Source organism: Dermochelys coriacea, chromosome 13 (assembly GCF_009764565.3).
Source record: "Dermochelys coriacea isolate rDerCor1 chromosome 13, rDerCor1.pri.v4, whole genome shotgun sequence".
NCBI lineage: Eukaryota > Metazoa > Chordata > Testudines > Dermochelyidae > Dermochelys > Dermochelys coriacea.
Genome location: NC_050080.1, coordinates 36,875,648 through 36,894,818, shown reverse-complemented (window position 1 = coordinate 36,894,818; position 19,171 = coordinate 36,875,648).

Genomic DNA, 19,171 nt, shown 5'->3' with positions numbered 1-19,171 from the left:
CCAGGTTTTCTGACTCCTTGTCCCAGGCTCTATAAGTGTGCACAGCATTACTTCTACAAACTTTTGGCATTATCGAGTCATTTAAAGGCTCATATTTTCAAAGTTGCCCGAGAGATACAACATACAGTTCCAACCACATCATGTGGGCATCTCTAAAAATCCCAGCTAAAATCTGTACATTTAACCCCCCAGGAATTCAATATTTGTGACTTTATTTAGTTACAGGAACATTCAAACTCAGACTGACCAAAATCACAAGCACTTTTAGAGCTCATGTAGTGAATTTTGTGGATCTCAATTTAAAGCAGCAATTGATTAAAGCACCTAAAGTACAAGTGTACCTAAAAGTACAGTGCAAACCTTTGATACTTAAAGTTGAAGGTTTCCAAGCTGTCTAGGAGAATGGCTCCCCCAATTCCCATTAGATTAATGGGATTTGAGTATATATCACCAAGGCAGATTTGAAAATCTCAGCTAAAATCTCTAAGTTTAAATGACATAACAGTCAGCATTTATAAGTTTATCAAGCCATATTAACATGCAAATTTGGGACTGACAAAAGACACAGAAAATCTTGTCCTTTTTGCTTGTAAAAACCTCATAACTACCAATAAACAAACAAAACAAAGAAACAAAAAACCCTCTAACTGGAAAATCTGGAAACCAAACATTTCAGTCCAAACAACAACTTTTGTTTTCAGTTGAAATGTGTTGGTTTTCACCAAACCCTAATATTTTCATCTGGAAAACCCTACATATATTTTATTTGACAAAAATTATTTTTGTTTTGGTTGGGGAGCTAAAGAAAAAGGATTTTCAGGGTTTCTTTTTGATAAGCAGAGTCGTTGCTTTCCAGTATAAGTTCCCCATCCTGCAAGTATGACCAATTTTTCTTTGTCTAGATGAATAACCTATATTCGGCACTGGTGAGGCCACATCTGGAGTATTGCATACAGTTTTGGGCCCCCCCACTACAGAAAGGATGTGGACAAATGGAGAGAGTCCAACGGAGGGCACAAAAATGATTAGGGGACCTGGGACACATGGTTATTAGGAGAGGCTGAGGGAACTGGGCTTGTTAGTCTGAGAAGAGAAGAGTGAAAGGTGATTTGATAGCAGCCTTCATCTACCTGAAGTGGGGTTTCAAAGAGGATGGAGCTAGAATGTTCTCAGTTGTGGAAGAGACAGAACAAGGAGCAATGGTCTCAAGTTGCAGTGGGGGAGGTCTAGGTTGGATAATAGGGGAAACTATTTCAGGTCGGAGGGGGTGAAGCACTGGAATGCATTACCTAGTGAGGTGGTGGAATCTCCATCCTTAGAGGTTTTTAAGGCCTGGCTTGACAAAGCCCTGGCTGGGATGGTTTAGGTTGGCGTTGGTCCTGCTTTGAGCAGGGAGTTAGACTAGATAACCTCCTGAGGTCTCTTGCAACCCTAATCTTCTATGATTCTATGAATGGGGCTGTATTGAACACAAGTTCAAATGAACCCATTCATCAAGCAACCTAAATCAGCCTGAATAATTATTATTATTTGCCACCGCATCATGGTTTTTTTTGGCAGCACCAAGTACAGACACCTGCAAGACCCCACTAGACACAATCTATTCAATGATTCACCATTTACAATTACTTTTACAGTTAGCCAGTGTTAGACGGCTTTCCCTTCACCCTCTACCCTGGTTCTGTCATGCAAACAGAAAGCAGAAGATCAGAAGTCTGAAGTGTAGACAATGTGATGTTTATTGGGGTTAGTTTCCAGCAAACATCGCGTTCCATAACTCTGACGCCTCAGAGGCCTTATTTCCCAATGTCCTCATCCCCTCTCCTCAGGAAGCATAATTATACAGCAACTCCTTGCTTAACGTTCTAGTTATGTTTCCTGAACAATGCTACTTCAAGTGAAACGGATATTAAGTGAATCCAAGTTCCCCATAAGAATTAATGTAAATGGGGGGTTAGGTTCCAGGGAAATTTTTGTCTTTTAGACAAAAGACTCTATACACACCACAGCACACACACACACACACACAAACACACACATACAGTATACACAGTAGAAGTTTAACAAACAGTTTAATACTGTACACACCAATGATGATTGTGAAGCTTCGTTGCAGTGGTGAAGTCAGAGGGTTGAAGAGGGTGGGGTATTTCCCAGGGAATGCCTTACTGCTAAATGATGAACTAGCACTCGGCTGAGTCCTCAAGGGTTAACACATTGCTGTTAATGTAGACTCACACTCTACAAGGCAGCACGAATGGCGGGAGAGGAGACAGCAAGGCAGAAAGAGACAAACACACACGATGTGTGTGTGAGAGAGATGTGCATTGCCCCTTTAAGTATGCTGACTCCACTCTAAGTACATTGCCTTTTTAAGTAGATCAGCAAGTTGAGTCAGCACCTGCTGCCAGTAATTCTAGCATTCTGAGCCCTGTCGTGTCCCCCCCTGCTCCGTGGAGATAGGGTACAGGAGGGGAAGCAGGAGTGAGGGGTGGGGGAGACCCTGACATTAGCACCCCTCTTCCAACCCTCGCTTGCACAGCAAGCAGGAGGCTTCTGGGAGCTGCTCCAAGGCAGAAGGCAGGAGCAGCACAGGGCAGTGGGGGGAGGGACATCTGAACTGCCCGGTAATTGGTAGCCTGCTGGGCGGCTGCCGCCCAGGAAACTTAGGGGAGCTGATAGGGGGGCTGCCGGCCCACCCTGGTTCCAAGCCCCCACCAGCTCCAATGGCTGCTCTCCCTTCAAGCAGTGGACAAAGCAGGTGGCTGTCAAACAACATTATAAGGGAGCATTGCGCAGCTTTAAAAAAGCATGTTCCCTAATTGATCAGCAACATAATGATGAAATAACGTTAACCGGGACAACTTTAAGTGAGGAGTTGCTGCACCTGAAATGCATGCACACAGTCCCACCCCTTACAACTTAGGGTCATGTTCCATTTTGGGTCTGGGGTCTTCGTCCCACCTCTTTTGTACCCCATGGGAAGGGTAAGAAGTGAAGTTATGCTGCAATCAGGGACAGGCATTTCTTTGGTCTTTTAGTGTTTATATACCTTCCCACAAAGACCTTTGCCCCTCCCAACTGGTTGTTTGACTTTGCCTTGAGATAGGGGTTCAGGCAATCTTAAAGTGTGCTCTGAGTAACACTTAACTACTCTTATCTGTTCCCATTGTACTAACAAATCCATCTGACTAGTAGAAGCAACATCACAGTGTCTTTGTCCTTTGTTTACACATATTAGTATAAGAATATCAAAAAGTCAACCCCAAAATTCTATCCCAGGCTAACAAACAGACCTATATACTAACAGCAAGTTTTAAAACTATTTTAATATGGGTTACAATGACTTTATATAGTGCTAATTTTTTAAATCAGTGTGTCAGATGCCTTAATATAGTTTCAAAAGAGCTTCAACATAGTTACTTTATGAATGTAATTTGTCATCTCATAACAAAGAAATCACAGAATCACGGAAATATTCAGCTGGAAGGGACCTTGAGAGGTCATCTAGTTCATCCCCCCAGGCTGGGTCAGGACCAAGTATATCTAGACCATCTCTGACAGGTGTTTGGTCCAATCTCTTCTTAAAAAACCTCCAAGAACGAGGATTCCACAACCTCTCTTGGTAAATTATTCCAGAACTTCATTGTCCCTAGAGGCAGAAAGTTTTTACTAATATCTAACCTAAATCTCCTTTGCTGCAGATTATCCTTGATGGACATGAAAACAACTGATCACCATCCTATCAGGTCCCTCTTCAGCCTTCTTTTCTCAAGACTAAACATATTCTTTTTAACCTTTCCTCCTAGGCCAGGTTTTCTGAATCTTTTATTATATTTATTGCTCTCCTTGGGCTCTCTCCAATTTGTCCACATCTTTCTTAAAGTACTGGACACAGTACTCTCTGGACACAATACTCCCAGGCCCGCCACCAGGGGGGTAAGGAGGGGTGTCAGGGGGCAATTGACCAGGGGCCTGAGCTATTTAAAAGGGCCCGGGGGCCCCCAGCTGCTACCGCCGGCAGTGCAGCAGGGCTAAGGCAGGCTTCCTGCCGGCCTTGTTCCGCACCACTCCTGGAAGTAGGCAGCATGTCCCTGCAGCCCCTGGGGAGGGGGTCTCCACACACTGCCCCGACCTGAGCACCAACTCCGCAGCTCCCATCAGCCAGGAACTGCGGCCAATGGGAGCTTCAGGAGTGGTGCCTGCAGGCAGTGGCATGTAGAAATATCCTGGGCTCCCTGCCTAGAAGCTGCTGCCAGAGGGGTATGCCAGTTGCTTTCAGGAGCTGCCCGAGGTAAGTGCTGCCTCCCTGACCCCCTCCTGCCAATCCTAGAGCCAGCACCCAAAGTCCCTCCCAGATCCCACACCCAAACTCCTTCCAAGAGCCAGACCCCTCACCCTCTCCCTCACCCCACCCACGACCCAGCCTGGTGAAAGTGAGTGAGGGTTGGGGAGAGTGAGTGATGCAGGGAGGGGGGATGGAGTGAGCAGGGGGAGGGGCCTCACAGAAGGGGTGTGGTCGGGTGTCGGGCAAGCATTTTTGGGTTTGTGCAATTAGACAGTTGGCAACCCTACTGGGTGAGCATGTGGAAGTCCTGGCCATGCCAGAAGAGCACGCTCAGCAGCCCAGCCGGCAGCTTGCTGGGCATCAGCCAGAAGAGGCTCTGCACCGCCAAAATGTCAGGTGGACCACATCCGCACAGGCGTGGCTTGTGCATGCGTGGGGGCCCATTGACTGTTCTACCCTAGGGACCGGAATTGCTGTCAGCGGGCCTGAGCGCTTCAGCCGAATCCTCAACAGTGCTGAGCAGCGTGGGACACTTATCTCCATTGTTTTACATACAATGCTTCTGTTAACACAGTTTTTGCAGCTGCATGACATTGTTGGTTCATATTCAAGTTGTGATCCACTATAACCCCCAGATCCTTTTCTAAACTACTATCTTGCCAATTAGGGGTGCTGGAACAGTTTTTATAGTGGATCTGCGCCTGATGGAAACCATGTGTCCAAGGGCAAAGGTTAAAATAGTTTGTACCTTGGGGAAGTTTAACCTAAGCTGGTAAAGTAAGCTTAGGAGGTTTTCATGGAGGTCCCCACATCTGTACCCTAGAGTTGGGGAAGGAACCTTGACATGGTGGCAGAGCAGTGGAATCAACTTGAAATCATTTTGAGATTTTTTTGAACCAGAAGCACAGATTGAAAAGGAAATTTTTTTTTCTTTGGGCTGCTGGAAAGCAGGTTAAACTGAAAACAGTTAGAGTTCCTTTTTTTCTGCTTTGGGGCCAGAGCAGAAACAAAAGGGAATTGTCTTTTGTGAGGGGGAGTTTTCTCTTCCTAAAGGCAAGATAGTTAGCCTCCAGCAGGGAAATTCACCAGTCTTCACAGACCTGAAGTTTGTTTTGTTTTGTTTTTTGTTTTTTGGTTTTTTTTTTCCCTAAGAGAAACTAGAGGGGTTTTCTGCCTATTTGCCTGGAGCCAAAGGTGTTAGGGTTTGGGGGTTTTTTAGGATTTCTCTGTAGGTTGACAATCACTATCAGAGAATATAGGTTTCATATTCAGCACAGCAAAATTTTACAAGCCAAGTTTTTTTGTTTGTTTGTTTTGGTTTTCTGTCTAACTCTCGGGTATAAAGTTAGTTAAAAACAGAAAGGTTAGGATGACAGGATCCATGGTTCAACAAATGCTGGAATTAGCCAGATTTGTGGCTGAGGAAAAACAAAAGGAACATGAAAGACAGATAGAACTCATGCAGAGAGAAAGGGAGGCAGCGAAAGAGGCAGAACAACACCAAGCAGCTGCCCACAGGAGAGCAATGGAGGCCAAGGACAAAGAACTGAGGAAAAGGAAAAAGAGAGGAAGCATGCACTGGAGATGGAGAAGGCAAATGCTCAGCAGAATATACCAAGAAACCCTAGCAATCCTTCTCCAGGTACCACTTCCCATCCCAGAAAGTTCTCCACCTACAAGGCAGGCGATGATACTGAGGCCTTCTTAGAAAACTTCAAAGGACCTGCCTTGGGTACAGCATCTCTACAGACCAATACATGGTAGAGCTGAGGCCACAGCTCAGTGGACCCTTAGCTGAGGTGGCGGAATGAAATGCCTAAGGAAGCATGAACAGTATGAACTGTTTAAAACTAAGGTGAGAGTCTAATGCTCGGGCTAATCCCCGAGCATTCCCATCAATGGTTCAGAGCCCTAGGTGGAAACTAGATGTGTCATTTACCCGACATGCCTACCACATTGTGAAACATTGGGATGCCTGGAGATCAGGAGCAAGTGTTAAATCTCCAGAAGATTTGCACTTCCTAATGCAAATGGAAAGGAGGACTTGTGGCACCTTAGAGACTAACAGATTTATTAGAGCATAAGCTTTCGTGAGCTACAGCTCACTTCATCGGATGCATTTGGTGGAAAAAACAGAGGAGAGATTTATATATACACACACAGAGAACATGAAACAATGGGTTTATCATACACACTGTAAGGAGAGCGATCACTTAAGATAAGCCATCACCAGCAGCAGGGTGGGGGGGGAAAGGAGGAAAACCTTTCATGGTGACAAGCAAGGTAGGCTAATTCCAGCAGTTAACAAGAATATCAGAGGAACAGTGGGGGGTGGGGTGGGAGGGAGAAATACCATGGGGAAATAGTTTTACTTTGTGTAATGACTCATCCATTCCCAGTCTCTATTCAAGCCTAAGTTAATTGTATCCAGTTTGCAAATTAATTCCAATTCAGCAGTCTCTCGTTGGAGTCTGTTTTTGAAGTTTTTTTGTTGAAGTATAGCCACTCTTAGGTCTGTGATCGAGTGACCAGAGAGATTGAAGTGTTCTCCAACTGGTTTTTGAATGTTATAATTCTTGATGTCTGATTTGTGTCCATTCATTCTTTTACGTAGAGACTGTCCAGTTTGGCCAATGTCCATGGCAGAGGGGCATTGCTGGCACATGATGGCAAATATCACATTGGTAGATGCGCAGGTGAAGGAGCCTCTGATAGTGTGGCTGATGTGATTAGGCCCTATGATGGTATCCCCTGAATAGATATGTGGACAGAGTTGGCAACGGGCTTTGTTGCAAGGATAGGTTCCTGGGTTGGTGGTTCTGTTGTGTGGTGTGTGGTTGCTGGTGAGTATTTGTTTCAGAATCGGGGGCTGTCTGTAAGCAAGGACTGGCCTGTCTCCCAAGATCTGTGAGAGTGATGGGTCATCCTTCAGGATAGGTTGTAGATCCTTGATGATGCATTGGAGAGGTTTTAATTGGGAGCTGAAGGTGATGGCTAGTGGCGTTCTGTTGTTTTCTTTGTTGTGCCTGTCCTGTAGTAGGTGACTTCTGGATACTCTTCTGGCTCTGTCAATCTCTTTCTTCACTTCAGCAGGTGGGTATTGTAGTTGTAGGAATGCATGATAGAGATCTTGTAGGTGTTTGTCTCTGTCTGAGGGGTTGGAGCAAATGCGGTTATATCGTAGCACTTGGCTGTAGACAATGGATCGAGTGGTATGATCTGGATGAAAGCTAGAGGCATGTAGGTAGGAATAGCGGTCAGTAGGTTTCCGATATAGGGTGGTGTTTATGTGACCATCGCTTATTAGCACCGTAGTGTCCAGGAAGTGGATCTCTTGTGTGGACTGGTCCAGGCTGAGGTTGATGGTGGGATGGAAATTGTTGAAATCATGGTGGAATTCCTCAAGAGCTTCTTTTCCATGGGTCCAGATGATGAAGATGTCATCAATGTAGCGCAAGTAGAGTAGGGGCATTAGGGGATGAGAGCTGAGAAAGCGTTGTTCTAAGTCAGCCATAAAAATGTTGGCATACTGTGGGGCCATGCGGGTACCCATCGCAGTGCCGCTGATTTGAAGGTATACATTGTCCCCAAATGTGAAATAGTTATGGGTGAGGACAAAGTCACAAAGTTCAGCCACCAGGTTAGCCGTGACAGTATCGGGGATACTATTCCTGATGGCTTGTAGTCCATCTTTGTGTGGAATGTTGGTGTAGAGGGCTTCTAGAGACTGCTGAATTGGAATTAATTTGCAAACTGGATACAATTAACTTAGGCTTGAATAGAGACTGGGAATGGATGAGTCATTACACAAAGTAAAACTATTTCCCCATGTTATTTCTCCCTCCCACCCCACCCCCCACTGTTCCTCTGATATTCTTGTTAACTGCTGGAATTAGCCTACCTTGCTTGTCACCATGAAAGGTTTTCCTCCTTTCCCCCCCCCCGCCCGCTGCTGGTGATGGCTTATCTTAAGTGATCGCTCTCCTTACAGTGTGTATGATGAACCCATTGTTTCATGTTCTCTGTGTGTGTATATAAATCTCTCCTCTGTTTTTTCCACCAAATGCATCCGATGAAGTGAGCTGTAGCTCACGAAAGCTTATGCTCTAATAAATCTGTTAGTCTCTAAGGTGCCACAAGTCCTCCTTTTCTTTTTGCGAATACAGACTAACACGGCTGCTACTCTGAAACCTGTCCTAATGCAATGGAGCAATTCTTAGAGGGTGTTCCTGAGGAAAAAGGAAGATACATCCTAGATGGGAAGCCCAAAACTTCGAGGTGGGGGAGATTGGAGCCCAATGGTGGAGGGTGGCAGAGAAGAAAAAAAACTGGTCGCAATTGGAGCAGATACCAGAAGGGACAACCTCAGACCACACCCTACTACTGGGGGCCGCCCAAAGCCCCACCTACCCGCCAAGGATCCCTCCAGCCACCTTACCGTCCCGCCACACCGTTCTCCAGCAACTGCCCTTGCCCTAGTGACCCATCAGCTGGATGATGTTTTAAATGTAACGAGACGGGGCATGTAAAGATCAACTGCCCCAAGAACCCCAACAGATTACAGTTCATTGCACTGGAATCACACCTGAGGTCCTCAGGCCCAGATACCTCCCAGATACCCTTGCAGCGGAGGGAAATTGTGAGTGTGGGCAGGAAGAAGGTCACTGCATGGAGGGACACCGGAGCACAGGTGTCAGCTATCCATGCTTCCTTAGTGGACCCAAATTTAATCAAGCCAGAGATTCAAGTGACAATTCAACCCTTCAAGACCAACTCTTTCAATTTTCCTACAGCCAAGTTGCCTGTCCAGTACAAGGGCTTATCAGGAATGTGGACTTTTACAGTCTATGATGATTATCCCATCCCCATGCTGCTGGGAGAAGACTTGGCCAATCATGTGAAGTCAGCCAAGAGGGTGGGAATGGTCACCACAGCCAGACTAAACCAGCCGTCATGCCTAGCTCACTTTTGGAAACTTCTACCAGGACCCGGTCAGAGGTGATGGACCAGGACCCCAGGCCAATGTCTGCAATAGTAGTAGTGGATCCAGTCCCAGAGACCCAGACAGAGCCAGTCCCAGAACCGGAACCGGTGGAACAACCAGCACCAGACCCACTGCCAGCACTGAATCCAGTACTTGCAACCCCAGCCCCAGAGGGCCCCACCGAACGTGAATCGGCAGCAGCCAATAACCCTAGAAAAAAGGCTCAGCTGGAGCCTGAATCCCAACATAGTGCACCAGCGGAGAGCGGTTCACAGTCAACGGAAACAGCCTCATCCCCTACATCACTTCCAGAGGGACCAAGCCTAGGTCCACAATCCAATGAGGAACTGATGTCTCCATAATCAAGGGAACAGTTCCAGAACAAACAGGAAGCAGATGAAAGCCTCCAGGGAGCTTGGAGAGCAGCAAGGAGGAACCACCATGTCTCAGCTCTTCTAATGGATCCAGGTTTGTAGTAGAAAGAGGATTTTTATACAAGGAAACTCTTTCTGGTGGACACCATGAAGACTGGCATCCTCAGAGACAGTTGGTAGTTCCAACTAAGTACTGGGTCAAGCTCTTGAGCTTAGCCCATGATCATCCTAGTGGCCGTGCTGGGGTGAACAGGACCAAAGACCATTTCGGGAGGTTATTCCACTGGGAGGGAATGGGCAAGGATGTTTCTACCTACGTCCGGTCTTGTGAGGCATGCCAAAAAATGGGAAAACCCCAAGACCAGGTCAAAGCCCCTCTCCAGCCACTGCCCATCATTGAGGTTCCATTTCAGCGAGTAGCTGTGGATATTCTGGGTCCTTTTCTGAAAAAGACACCCAGAGGAATGCAGTACATCATGATTTTCATGGATTTTGCCACCTGATGGCCGGAAGCAGTAGCTCTAAGCAACACCAGGGCTAAAAGAGTGTGTTAGGCACTAACAGACATTTTTGCCAGGATAGGTTGGCCCTCCGACATCCTCACAGATGCAGGAACTAATTTCCTGAAAGGAATTATGGAAAGCCTTGGGGAAGCTCATGGAGTGAATCACTTGGTTGCCACTCCTTACCACCATCAAACAAATGGCAAGGTAGATAAGTTTCTTGGAACTTTGGGGGCCATGATACATAAATTTTTAAATGAGCACTCCAGTGATTGGGACCTAGTGTTGCAGCAGTTGCTCTTTGCCTACAGAGCTGTACCTCATCCCAGTTTAGGGGTTTCACCATTTGAACTTGTATATGGCCGTGAGGTTAAGGGGCCATTATAGTTGGTGAAGCAGCAATGGGAGGGATTTACATCTTCTCCAGGAACTAACATTTTGGACTTTGTAACCAACCTACAAAACATCCTCCAAACCTCTCTAGCCCTGGCTAAAGAAAACCTACAGGATGCTCAAAAAGAGCAAAAAGCCTGGTATGATAAACGTGCCAGAGAGCATTCCTTCAAAGTAGGCGACCAGGTTATGGTCTCAAAGGTGCTCCAGGCCCATAAATGGAAGCGTTGTGGGAAGGGCCATTCATGGTCCAGGAGCGCCTGGGAGATGTTAATTACCTCATAGCGTTCCCCACCTCCAACCAAAAGCCTAAGGTATACCATATTAATTCTCTAAAGCCCTTTTATTCCAGAGAATTGAAAGTTTGTTAGTTTACAGCCAAGGGAGGAGATGACCCTGAGTGGCCTGAAGGTGTCTACTACGAAGGGAAAAGTGCTGGTGGCATGGAAGAGGTGAACCTCTCCATGACCGTTGGGCATATGCAGTGACAGGAGATCCAAGAGCTGTGCACTAGCTACGCGCCGACGTTCTCAGCCACCCCAGGACTGACTGAACGGGCATACCACTCCATTGACACAGGTAATGCTCACCCAATTGAAGTCCAACCTTACCGGATGTCTCCTCAAGATAAAACTGCTATAGAACGGGAGATCCAGAATATGTTACAGATGGGTGTAATCCACCCCTCTGGCAGTGCATGGACATCTCCAGTGGTTCTAGTTCCCAAACCAGATGGGGAGATATGTTTTTGTGTGGACTACCGTAAGCTAAATGCTGTAACTCGCCCAGACAATCATCCAATGCCATGCACAGATGAACTATTAGAGAAACTGGGACAGGCCCAGTTCATCTCTACCTTGGCCTTAACCAAGGGGTACTGGCAGGTACCGCTAGATGAATCCGCCAAGGAAAGGTCAGTCTTCACCACACATATCGGGCTGTATGAATTTAATGTACTCCCTTTTGGGCTGCAGAATGCACCTGCCACCTTCCAAAGACTTGTAGATGGTCTCCTAGCGGGATTAGGAGAATATGTAGTCGCTTTCCTTGATGATGTTGCCCTATTTTCTGATTCCTGTGCAGAAGACATGGAACATCTACAAAAAGTCTTCGAGCGCATAAGGGAGGCAGGACTAACTGTTAAGGCTAAGAAGTGTCAAATAGGCCTAAACAGAGTGACTTACCTTGGACACCAGGTTGGTCAAGGAACTATCAACCCCCTACAAGCCAAAGTGGATGCTGTCCAAAAGTGGCCTGTCCCAAAGTCAAAGAAACAAGTTCAACCCTTCTTAAGCTTGGCCGGTTATTACAAGCGATTTGTACCACAATACAGCCAAATCGCCCCCCACTGACAGACCTAACCAAAAAGAGACAGCCAAATGCCATTCAGTGGACCAAAGAGTGTCAGAATGCCTTTAACCAACTTAAAGTGACACTCATGTCTGATCCTGTGTTAAGAGCCCCAGATTTTGACAAACCTTTCCTAGTTCCCACAGATACATCCGAGCATGGAGTGGGAGGAGTTTTAATGCAGGAAGGACCGGATCAAGAATTCCACCCTGTAGTGTTTCTCAGCAAAAAACTGTCTGAGAGGGAAAGCAACTGGTCAGTCAGTGAAAAAGAATGTTACACCATTGTCTACGCTCTGGAAAAGCTACGCCCATATGTTTGGGGACGGCGTTTCCACCTGCAAATCAACCAATCTGCGCTACGGTGGCTTCATACTGCCACGGGAAATAACAAAAAACTTATTCGGTGGAGTTTAGCTCTCCAAGATTTTGATTTTGACATCCAACACATCTCAGGAGCTTCTGACAAAGTGGCTGATGCACTCTCCCATGAAATCAGAATCCACTGGTTAAAATTGTCCTTGAGATGTGGAAAATACTGTTAGTCTTTATATACTTGGTAGTATATTTAGAGGTGCATGTGTCTTATTAACTCTGTTTTTTCCTAAAGCTCCAGAAAGAAATCCTAGCCAGTGTTTCACCCTAGCTGTGATTTGGGGGGCATGTCATAAATATAAAGGGAAGGATAAACATCTTTAAAATTCCTCCTGACCAGAGGAAAAATCCTTTCACCTGTAAAGGGTTAAGAAGCTAGGATAACCTTGCTGGCACCTGACAACAATGACCAATGAGGAGACAAGATACTTTCAAAGTTGGAGGGCGGGAGAAACAAAGGGTCTGTCTGTGTGATGCTTTCTCCGGGGACAGAACAGGAATGGAATCTTAGAACTTAGTAAGTGATCTAGCGTTAGATTATGATTTCTTTAAATGGTTGAGAAATTGGACTGTGCTGAATAGAATGAATATTCTTGTCTTTGTGTTTTTCTTGTAACTTAAGGTTTTGCCTAAAGGGATTCTCTGTGTTTTGAATCTAATTACCCTGTAAGGCATTTACCATCCTGATTTTACAGAGGTGATTCTTTTTACCTTTTCTTATACTAAAATTCTTCTTGTAAGAAATTGAATGCTTTTTTCATTGTTCTTAAGATCCAAGGGTTTGGGTCTGTGTTCACCTATGCAAATTGGTGAGGATTTTTATCAAGCCTTCCCCAGGAAGGGGGGTGTAAGGTTTTGGTGAGGATTTTTGGGGGAAAGACATTTCCAAACAACTCTTTCTCAAAAATAAACCCGGACGTTTGGTGGTGTCAGTGGAAGTCTACGGGCAAAGGGTAAAATAGTTTGTACCTTGGGGAAGTTTTAACCTAAGCTGGTAAAAGTAAGCTTAGGAGGTTTTCATGCAAGTCCCCACATCTGTACCCTAGAGTTCAGAGTGGGGAAGGAACCTTGAACCATGTATCTGGTGTTTGTTATTACTACTTCAATACAGGGTGTGTGGCAGCACCCCCAGAACCCCTAATTGCAGCACCACTGTACCCAGTTATTCCCCATTTTGCATTTGTGTGTGATATCAGCTTTGTTAGAGGACATAAATCCATCCTCCATTTGTTATCTAAGATTGTGAAGCTGCAGCTTATGCACACAAGATGGAAGGAATTTGAGAACAAACCATGAAGTGTTTCTCAGTATTTATGCACTTCTTACAGTTCGACACTCCCATTGATTTCAATAGGGCAGGAAGCAGCCCTTCCTTGGCAAAACTACTATTGAGGTCAGAGGAAATTTTGTTTAAGAAAAGAAGTCTGCATTGAGTAAAGGACTTTTTTCTTAGGATAGACAATCACTTTCCTACTTATGCTCCCCATCTGTGTCACTGGAGAAAAAGGGCTATATCTCCAGCTGATGTCAGTGCAACTGGTGGATTTATACAAGATAGTGATCTGGTACCTATACTCAAATAGAGCTAAGGCAATTTATACCAGCTGGGGATCTGACCCACTGTCTCTGACAGAGCTCGGGTGGATTTACACCAGTTGGGATCTGGCACATATGCTCCAGTGGAGCAGACTTGTATATTTCTCAATAAATGAGAAAGTTGTTCCTCCAGTGTTCAGCTCATCCATGTCCACACATTTTAATTTCTATGGAACAAACCCAAAGGATAGTGTTTGCCTTGCTGAACAACATTTATTCTGCTCTCTTTCCTGTGGAAAATCAGATGACAAACACAGTGTCTGTATCTTCTCACTTCTTGCACCTCTCAATCCTCTTTTTCTTTCTTTTGAGCAAGTTTTGTGTTCTCTTGAGCTAATGCCACTGAGTGACTTTGTCAAATCATTACCCAAGAGGGACAACAGATGAAAGGTGCATGAGATAAGCTTCTGCTTTGAAAGAATGGCAGGTCAGATTGGGTATTTGGAGAGCCAGGCAATCAGTCACCTGGTATAAATGACCCCAATGTACCTATGCCAATGGAAGCTATTGACTAACTGGATCTCAGTGTGGCGGTGCTGGCTAGGACACCATAGTTGAAGATACACTATATTTCCTTTTGGCAGTGGAAAGAATGGTGAACACCTACTTTTTTTGTAGTAATTAAAGAAATTGACCATTCTGGTTGTTTGCGGTGGTCAGGTGCTTTCCAGGCATGCCAAAAGGGGTGGTAGCTCCTCTGAGCAGCTGCCAGTCAAAGGGCCTTATGATTGCAAAGACACTTCTAAAACACATGAACAAATTGTAAGCAGAGCAGCAACATGTGTCTGAGTCTGCAGAGAGTGTGACATGATAGATCTGAGAAAGGGGAAATTGCTCCAAGTGTAATCAATGCAGCAATAGTGCCTGGATCTGCAGAGAGCCTGAAACTATAACTCGGAGAGAAAGGAAGTTCCCTGTTCATCTCAATGGGGTGTTACACTGAAACTCACTGCCAATCCCAACCCATCTGAAAACTCTCTGTGTGTATGGGTGAGGCTTTGCTGCTTAAACACTATCCTGGCTATGCTACCAGGAGGGGCAGGAAGGTTGGCAGTAGCCCCTAGACATAGAGCTCTCCACGTGCATAAATAGACAGTGATTGGACTGAATCCTCCCTCCCACGAGAAAAACCACAGCCCAGCAGAAGACAGGGATTGGATGTGTCAGGGGGCAGAGGGTCTCAGCCTGACCAACGATGAGCGCTGGTGGTGCCCCCATGAAGTCACATCTCCCTCTAGAGGTCTGATTTAACAATGCTTTCAAGGTTCCTTCCCCACTCTGAACTCTACGGTACAGATGTGGGGACCTGCATGAAAACCTCCTAAACTTATTTTTACCAGCTTAGGTTAAAACTTCCCCAAGGTACAAACTATTTTACCTTTTGCCCTTGTACTTTATTGCTGCCACCACCAAACATCTAACAGATTTATAACTGGAAAAGGGCCCGTTTGGAAACATCTTTCTCCCCAAAATCCTCCCAAACCGTACACTCTCTTTGCTGGGGAAAGTTTGATAAAAATCCTCACCAATTTGCAAAGGTGAGGACCCAAACTCTTGGATCTTAAGAACAATGAAAAAGGAATCAGGTTCTTAAAAGAAGAATTTTAATAAAAGAAAAAGTAAAAGAATGCCCTCTATAAAATCAGGATAGTAAATACCTTACAGGGTAATTAGATTCAAAACATAGAGAATCCCTCTAGGCAAAATCTCAAGTTACAAAAAGACACAAAAACAAGAATATCCATTCCATTCAGCACAGCTTATTTTCTCAGCCATTTAAAGAAAACAGAATATAACGCATCTCTAGCTAGATTACTTACTAAATTCTAAGACTCCATTCCTGTTCTGTTCCCGGCAAAAGCATCACACAGACAGAGAGAGATAGACTTTGTTTCTCCCTCCCTCCAGCTTTTGAAAGTATCTTGTCTCCTCATTGGTCATTGTGGTCAGGTGCCAGTGAGGTTATCCTAGCTTCTTAACCCTTTACAGGTGAAAGGGTTTTTTCTCTGGCCAGGAGGGATTTAAAGGTGTATACCCTTCCCTTTATATTTATGACAAATGCAATGGCCTGTTATTGACCAATAGGTAATTAATGAGTCTCTCAAATCATAAGGGCTTATGCAGTCCTACTGAAGGACAGTGCTTGGTCCTCACTGTGAGCCATGGTTTCTACTGTATGCAGCCATAACCATAGCACCAAGCGCTGAGATGGTCTCTTGCTGACTCCTCAATAATTGCTGCATGCTTTGCCCACAGGGTAGAAATCTCACCCGGCAGAGTTTGTGTCTGGGAGAGATTTCCAGAGACACCAGTGGGTGCTAGATACCCAACACCCATGGACTTTCAGCAGGACCTGACTACCTCCCTCCCTTCAGCTCTTCTGAAAACTCCAGCCTTCATGTTCACTGTGGGCTCCATAGCTAAACCAGTGAACCTTGCTAGGCAGACCAGTGCTGGCAGACTCTCAGCTGATAGAAATCATCAGGGCTCTGCTGAAGTCAGTGGGGTCAGATCCCCAGCTGGTGTGAATCAGACTAATACAACCTTAAAATAAGACACAATTTGTTGGCAACTAGGGTGTCTAAACTTGGAGGAGTGTAGCGGGGAGGTAGGTAATGGATGCACCATTGCTTGGAGGAAAGATTAGATTTTTTTAAAAAAATAGGCTGGGGAAATTCTGTGGCCTGTGCATGCAAAAGTCAGACTGGCTGGTTGTGGTAGTCTCCTCTGGCCTTGAGATTTATTATTCCCCCTGTCCATCCCCTTCACTCATGGTTCATGGGGAGAATGAGCTTGTCTGCCTTGCACTCAACATGCTCAAAACACTCACAATCCAGCCCTTAAAGCCTAGATGCCCCAACTGAGACCGGGGCCCTGTTTGTGTTAGGCGATTGTGATGCTCTGTACCTCGGGGGAACACCCAACACCCCCACGTTCATCCTTGTAAAATGAGTGTGTGGTATCCGATGCAAAGTCTGTCATATTGGGTGTCTTTGGAAGGCTAATGATGCACTGAGAATGGTTATTATATTGATGTTATAGTAATTGTTATAGTAATGTTATGGGTTATAATTTCATGTATATAGTTACAAGGCTGAACCTGTATCCTCATGGTTAAAATAAGCCCAGGCAAAAGCACTCCAAGAGCTGAGACGCAGTTCACACCTCATCAGGGTATGTATGGGACAAACCCAGCCAGGCCTCACAGGAACAAAGGACACTGGCCTAGACAGCAACAAAAGAATCTGTTGGACTCTCAGGGAGTTACCCCCCTTCCCTGGGTCAGTTTGGAACTGTGATGTGGTAATACTCACCTGACTCTGAAGGGATGGGGGGACAAAGCCAAGAGGAAAGAAAGGACGTGATAAAAGGGAGAGACATTTGCCATGCTCTTCCTCTCTCTTCCACCTACATCTACAGACATCACCACCAAGCAACTTAAGCACTGATCAAAGGGGAAAGCCTGGCTGAAGGGTAATCATCCAGCCTGTGGTGAGAAGCAGCTAAGTTTGTAAGGGCATTGAAAGTGTTAAGATCATCTTAGAATGTGTTTTGCTTTTATTTCATTTGACCAAATCTGGCTTGTTATATTTTGACTTATAATCACTTAAAATCTATCTTTATAGTTAATAATGTGTTTGTTTATTCTACCTGAAGCAGTGAGTTTGGTTTGAAGTGTGTCAGAGGCTCCCTTTGGGATAACAAACCTGGTACATATCAATTTCTTTGTTAAATTGATTAACTCATATAAGCTTGCAGCGTCCGGTAGGCGTAACTGGGCACTGCAAAATGGAGGTTCCTTGGGTTGTGTCTGGGACTGCAGATATTGGCTAGTGTCATTAGGTCACACAATCCAAGGAGCAGCTTACATGCCAGAGGCTGTGTGTGAACAGCCCAGGAGTAGGGGTTCTCACAGGAGACCAGGGTAAGGCTGGCTCCCAGAGTCAAGGATTGGAGTGACTTAGATCACTGGTCCAGATAACACCAGAGGAGAACGTCACAGTGTTGTACAGACACGTAACTAGAGGTGAACCCTGACTCGAAGAGCTTACATTCTAACTAGACAAGACAGATGAAGGGTGGGAGGGGAAACACAACCCAGAGAGTGCTAATGACCAGGACATGGTCACACAACGGGCCAGTGGCAGAGTCAGGAGCGGTACCCAAGTTCTTATCTACTAGAACATGTTGCCTTCAAGTGTATATGGGGTATGAAACTGCTCACTGTTAAGACTATAGTTTCAATATAATTCACCTTCAAATTTCTAAGGAGCCTCCCATTCAACAGTGAATATTCTGTGAAGCAGTCAATGCAAGCATATGAGAGAGGGAGAGAGAGAGAGAGAGAGAGAGAGAGAGAGAGAGAGACTGTCCTTTTTCTCATGGATAGCTTTGTTCTTCCTTCCTTAATTTTCTTTACTCTCAGTCTAAAATAAAAGTAAACTCAGCTAAAAATTACAGTTATGATACACCTCTCATTTACCCTGGTTTTAGAGCAGTGTGATTACATTGACTTCAGCAGAGCTATCCTGATTCACATAGTGATGGTACTATTTTATACAGCAGTACAGCAGTGTGATAGGCCAGTTACAAGAGAGAATAGCTATGAGGCAGACGAGACCACCCACAAAGGAGTGGGGGCTTGTGAAGGGCCATGGCTGATAACTGAGTTAGGTATGGGTGCAAACTATGGCACTGGTTCTCCAGGTTGACTCCAGTGGCCAATTCCTACTCCTACATGGAGACCTACTTGCTAGGGCTGGCTGGAAAACAAGAATTCTATGTCATGACAAATGTTGAGGTTTCTAAATTTGTTTTTTCTCCACATCAGAATGAAAATAAGATGATTCAAACTTTTTTTGGAAAAAATCACAAAACGGGGAATGTGTTTTTCCCAGGCCTAAATAGCTAAAAGCATGGTGATGAGGAGCTTCTTCTTCCCGCCTGGTGGAAACTGGTCCAAACCCATCAGCATTGGTGCAGTTGTCCCTACTTGCAGCAGTTCACAATCTGTCCAGCTGTGTCTTATGAAGAGAATGAAGGGGGGAGTCTTTGTCTATGAACTGGAAGATGGAATATCCCTCAGCTGCTGATCTCTGCTGCTCATGTGATGGGGACAGAACTTTCCACGGCTCTCGCTTTATTTGAGAAATTTCTTAGGACTTAGTTTTGCATTCTCTATGCCTTCAAATATCACTAATGTAAACGTGGGGAGACACTGGGTCATACCAGAGAGACTAGATAGATGAGTATGCATGCAGACAGAGACACTAGATAAATAAGTATAAAGAGAAATAGAGAAATCAGAT